The sequence below is a fragment of the Eriocheir sinensis genome, chromosome 58 (genome assembly GCF_024679095.1).
Source record: "Eriocheir sinensis breed Jianghai 21 chromosome 58, ASM2467909v1, whole genome shotgun sequence".
In the NCBI taxonomy this organism is placed as follows: Eukaryota; Metazoa; Arthropoda; class Malacostraca; order Decapoda; family Varunidae; genus Eriocheir; species Eriocheir sinensis.
In genome coordinates this window covers 1,922,078-1,928,506 of record NC_066566.1, presented here as the reverse complement: position 1 = coordinate 1,928,506, position 6,429 = coordinate 1,922,078, and positions in this window count along the sequence as shown.

The following is a 6,429-nucleotide window of genomic DNA, read 5'->3' as shown; positions in this document are numbered from 1 at the left end:
TCGTAGAGTGCTGGGATGGTGAAAAAGTATCGTAGTGTTAAAATGATGAGTTTAATTACTATCGTGAAAGGCAAGGAGCATCACACATATTTAACAGGACTCATATATGACGTAGAGTATTAAGGATTGTAAAAAAAAATATATCGTTGTGTTAAAAAGGAAGAGTTATGAGTTTAATTAATATGATGGGAGGTAAGAAGCATCACAAAAAAATTATAAGCCATCGTAGTGTGTTTGGGTTTTAAAAAGAAGGAAAAAACTATCGTAGAGTATTAAGAATTGTACAGAAAATATACCGTTGTGTTGAAAAAAAGGAAGAGTTATGAGTTTAATTAAAATATCGTGAGAGGGAAGGGACACCACATATCATAATAGGTTAGATAAATGTCAGAGGATTCATATACGGAGGGGACGAAGGGATCTTACATTATCGTAGCGTCGAGGAAAGGTAAAAACAATCAGAGTTAACATAAGGAAGCGTTGTGAGGTACGTTCATATCGTGAGAGGTAAGGGACAAAAGAAATATATATAAAGAGTTGAATAAATGTGAAAGGATTCGTATAAAGGGGCGCGAAGAGTGTTAGGAAGAGAAAACGTTGTGAGTGAATGTCGTGAAGAGGAAACGTTGTGAGTAAATACCGTGAAACGTGAGCAAAGATTATCCCAAGCAACAGGTGGCATAAAAATCACTGAATTCATGTAAAGGAGAATGACCGAAACATGACAAGGTGTAAAAAATAAGTAAATAAATAAGGAGAATAATACATATGCGATAAAAATTAATGGCGCAGAGAACATAGCCAACGAGGTGAGTTTTGAATATCGCAACAGATGCACAGAGGATGAAAAAGCAAATCGTATACTATAGTAAGCTTAAAACACTGAGGACATACTGTATATACGTTTAACCAATGTACCAGATATGTGTTACCAAGGGCAGAGTGTAAATATTGCAAAAGACTGTTGTAACTGTGAGTAATAAAAGGTCGAGAGGAGGGTAGAGACTTTACACTGTGATCTGCGAGAGGGGAGACTAAATGAATAGAGAGTAAAAATAGATTCAACAAGTTGGTGAGGAGTTCCGCGTGCATCTGAAAGCGAGAGTACAGGTGATGAAAGCTAAGTAAATGTAAATAAATAACAGAGAAGGCAGAAGCAGAGTAACAAATATATACACAAATAGAAGTAAAGACAAGCATAGGGGCAGACATAGAAAGAAAAACATTAAAAGAAAGGCTGAGGCGGAAATAAAGTAAGCAAGAAAGAGAGAAGAGAAAGAAAAAACAGCCAGACAGACATAGAAAGACATACAAAGAAAGACTGAGACAGAGAAAAAGTAAGCAAGCAAGAAAGAAAGAGAAAGAAAAACAACCAGGCAGACAATGAAAGTAAAAATGAGGAGAAAAATTGAAAAAAAAAAAAAGTAGAAAGGAAGAAAGTAGAACGATAATATTAACAATGATATGGAAACTGTCAGCAGAGAAACTTTATTACAGAGCCGCATCACACTCAAGACTGCAGTACTGATGATTGAGTCCCGATAACAAATGTGTGGGTGAAAGAACAGGTGGGGAGAGAGGGAGGTGATGAACGAGGCACTATGGCACTACGGTCTACAGGTAACAACAGGCACTGGCACGCTGGATGAAGTACAGGGCGAAGTGTGGTACAGTCACCTTGTTGTTCACTCAATTATCGGTTGTTGTTTTTTTACAGCTAAGGAAACAGTTAAAGGGCGTAAAAAAAATATAAAAAAAAAACCGCTACTTATTGCTCCTGAATAGAGGTCAAAGGAGTGGCCAAAAAGAGTTGCATAGTCTGTACTTATTCCTTTACTCATCATAGACACACTGGTACTAGGCCACATGAAACAGACCCTTTGACATTTTCTTTACACATGGAAGTGACGAGGCTACATAAAACAGGTGACAATTGCAAGGCCCTTCGACATTGAACATTTCCAGTGGTTTACCGGGACACAGAAGAAGCTTTCGACATTTTTTTTATATATACGTGGCAGTAACTAGACTACTTGAACACGCCCTTCAACATTTTCCACACACACACACGCACAAACAAACTCAAACAGGGAAGGGGATGGAAAGGGAAGGAAGAGGAGACGGGGTATATAGAGGTAAATCCAATAACGTCTTAGGGAGAGTGGGAAGACGGTAGACTAAGTAAGGAAACGGCGGGAACGTCTCCAGTTTGATGAGCATCGCTGGAGACAACAAACCGTGACTTCTATCAGACTGGCAGAAGAAAGTTTGGTGTTGGTTTTTCTTTTACGGTTTTATGCATTTAGCTTTTTTCGGTGGGAAACAAGGAAGAGAGGGAGAGTGAGGGAGCTGTCATTCTTGCTTCTACGAGTGTGAGAGACGAGAACTTTTTGGGGGTGGGAAACAAGGAAGAGAGGGAGAGTGAGGGAGCTGTCATTCTTGCTTCTACGAGTGTGAGTGACGAGAACTTGTAGTGTTGATGGAAGTAAGATTGAGTTATGGTCAAGGAGAGGCTTGTAGAGTGGGTGTAAATGTAAGTTTAATGGTAGAAGAGAGTAGACAGACGTACACAAACCACGATGAAGAGTTTGTGTATGTTAGAACTTATAGTAGAGTAAGTAAGAGGAATTAGAGGAACACTTAGTACTGGTAAAGGACACGGATGAAGGAAGAATGGGTGTAAATGCGAGGGAAAAGATAGGAAAGAAAAAAACGGTGTATACAAAACATGATGACCAGTAAGAGAATGCTGGGATGAATGATGACGGATGTGAGATTGAGTTAATAAAGTAAACTGCATGAGTGAAGGAGACGGAGGAAGAGTGTAAATGTGAGCTTAATAATGGAGGAAATGAAAAAAAAAAGAAGCATACAATTCATGATAAGACGTGAGTGTATGTTAGGAAAACTTTACATTGGCATTGCTCCACGGCACAGAAGAAGGGTCAAACTACCACCAGGGCCATAAAACTACTCCTGGAAATGCCCAAAACTCTTACGAAAGCCTTGTCAAATGTGGGTACTTGTGCGACGAAATGTTTAGTAATACAGCCCTAAGGAAAAGGTGCTTGTGTAAAAATAAGGTTAGTGAAGAAATGGTGCGTGATGATGACAAGTTCATTCATTATCAAGTTGCATATTAAAGAGGGAACGACGCATGAATGAAAGGGAAAGGGAAGTGACCAGGTGAGCATTCTAAAACGTCTAAACAATAAACATGAACCCGATGGAGTTGGAAAGAAAAAAAAAGCATCAGGTCTAATAACAATTTTACAGAGAAGTGGATACCATGAAGCGACGCGATAAATTGTTTGCAAGCGGTTTACTGAAATTAAAACTTGACCGAGTGTTAAAAAATAGCAGACACGTAAAAATTAAGTGAAAAACATGTAGTGACGCAATAAACTAAGCATGAAAGTTATGTTACTGAAATAAAAAACAAGATATAGTGAGGGAAAAAAATTAGGTATGCGATTGCACTAATTAGCGAGAAATATGTTTACAGATAGAGGTGGGAATTCAGGTTGAGGAGGAAAAGAAAATATACAGACACAGTGAGGGAAAAGCTCAGGTATGCGATTGCACTAATTAGAGAAAAATATCCTCACAGGTAAAGCTCGGAATTCAGGTAGAGGAGGAAAGGGAAATAGTTTGATGATGTGGTTGTGGGAAAATAAACAAACCATGAACCTGCAGTGGGAAGAGAGATATATATACAAACGTTGAGGCGCAGCAGGAAACCGAGTACAATGATGATGAGAAAGATGGGGGAAGGGGAACATATATATAAATGTAAATACAGAAATAAGATAAATAATTAACTAATAGAGATATCAGAAAACTAAATAGAGGCAAAGATAATTCGAATAGAAAGCACACCAAATGAGGACAAGAAAAATTATGTAAAGGGAAGAACAATATATAGTCTGCAGCCACAATGAGCGCGCGTACAGCAGGAGGGAGTTAGAAAATGAAGGGAAAGGAGGAAACAGATGCGGGTATTTGGAACCTTGAGCGAGTAGGAGGAATAGACTGTATAATCCTTAGTAAGAAGTAACATGGAGACAAACTTCTTTTATGTTAGAAATTGTGGTATTCGATAGCTGTATTTTCTAAGCTTTCTATTATAGTTTGTGGGATTATATTTTATTTCTATCCTCCCATTTTCTTTCTTTATACTATTGCGTTGTCCTTGGTGCGGGATTTTTTATGTATATTTTTTGCTGCCTCTGCGGGATTTTTCTCTTAATATATTGTTGTTGTTGTTGGCTGAGCTCTACCTTCTACGTCCTAAAAAATATAAATAACGCACCAGCCTCAGATTAAAAGCAGATTATCGTGAACAATATCAGGCACTTGCATATCCTTCCGATGAATACGTGCATGAATAGAGGAGTTTTAGTATGCAAGAGACACTGTTTTCTATTAATAGTTTGTTGTTGTTGGCCTTGGTCTGCCTCCTACGTCCTTAAAATAACAATAACGCTCCAACCTCAGATTAAAAGCGGAATATCGTGAGCAATATCAGGCACTTGAATATCCTTCCTTTGAATACGTGCATGATTTGAAGAGTTTCAGTATGCCGGAGAGACTTGCGGTATAGGTGAAGGATACAGTCTGGAGGCTGAAAGATTTACTACAGTGGCGGGAGACTAGGGGAAAAATGTGTTTCAGAACTAATGAGGCTCCTCAAAAGTAGTGCAGGGTCGAGATAGCCTCCTGTTTGGGTTGCAGCTTCTTCACAATAGATGACTTCTGTACACCAGACGGAGAAAGGGAAGGAGGCACACAACGAAGAGGTTTTTATTTCACATTCATGATGCAGAAGGCTTGTCGAAATGTCCACTAGGCTTGTCAAACTATCAACAAGGCTTGTCAAACTATCCACTAGCCTCTTGAAATTACCCATGGCAATACCTACAACCTCTACGAAAACCTTATCCAATATAGGTGTGTAAGCAGATCTTAGGAGAAAAAAAAAAAGGAGAAAAAAAGGAAGCCCGCTCTCAATAGGATAAATAAAAAGAAAGTCCAAAAAGGAGTTACATTTAATCTCTTCTAAACGTTAAAATACCTATTAAAGGAAAACAGAGTCGCAGTGAAAACCTCTTTACTAGCAGTGACTCATATAAACTGTGGTTATTGAGAGGGAATAGAGACAGACTGTATTATAATGGAGCTAATGCATGGAGATGAATGGGCGAGCGAAAGAGTTAGCTTAGACGGGTCAGGGAACACCGCAATATAATGGAGGGCGCGAGAAAAATAGGGAAGGGGGGAGTGATTAATGACTCCAGGGACGGACGCGAGAAATATGAACGAGCGTGTAGAGAAAGGGAACGTTAATGTATGTAAACGAACAGGATTATTATACTGAGAGAGAGAGAGAGAGAGAGAGAGAGAGAGAGAGAGAGAGAGAGAGAGAGAGAGAATGTAATACTGCCGGGTTGGAAAGTATGCAATGATAATAATGAGAGTGAGAAAGTAATGAATAGTCTGAAGCAAGTAAAAAAAAAACATAAAATAACAAGAGAAAAAAAAAGGTGTATGACGGTGTGTGTGTGAAACCGACGCACGAACAAGAAGCAAAAGATAAAAAAAAAAATGAAATGGTTATAGGAAAAAAAGGAAATATATTAGCAAGGAGATCAGACAGACGGATATGAAGATTGAAAGACAGACACAGACTTATAGATAGATAGTAGAGAGTAGATAAATAGTTAGATAGAGAGATATAGGTAGATAGATAGATAGAAAGATAGACAGATAGATAGATAGTAGATATATAGATAGAAAGAGACAGGAAGTAAATTAAGTACACATGCAGAGAAAGATTAAAAATGAAGGAATATAAAACCAAAAAATCGAGAAAGCATATCATTAAAAAAGGTAAATATGAAAACTAACAGAAACTGACATAAAGTAAAGCAAGTTGACAGGTGGATAATTATTAGAGAAATATCAAATGAAGAAGCATATTATTAAAAAACAGGAGAAAGCACAACATTGATAATAAAGTAAATACCAAAATTAATCTGCATGATGATGATGAATATTACGACAAGGAAGAGAGAGAGAGAGAGAGAGAGAGAGAGAGAGAGAGAGAGAGAGAGAGAGAGAGAGAGAACCATGCAAAGGCGATGAGGGAATTACATGTTAGCGAGATAGGGCGAGGAGAGGGACTGACTGAGGGAAGGGGAGCGGGCGAGGGCGGCAAGGGAGAAGAGAGATGATGGAAGGGAGAGAGGATGAAGAGAGAGGGAGAATAGAAGAGATTAAGAGTATTGAAAATCCCACAGAGCCAATGAGTTTCTGAGAGGAATATATATAATACGGGTACCTACGCCTTTCTCTCTCTCTCTCTCTCTCTCTCTCACACACACACGACTAAATTATTAATAAGTTTAGTTTTTTGACATTCTTATTATT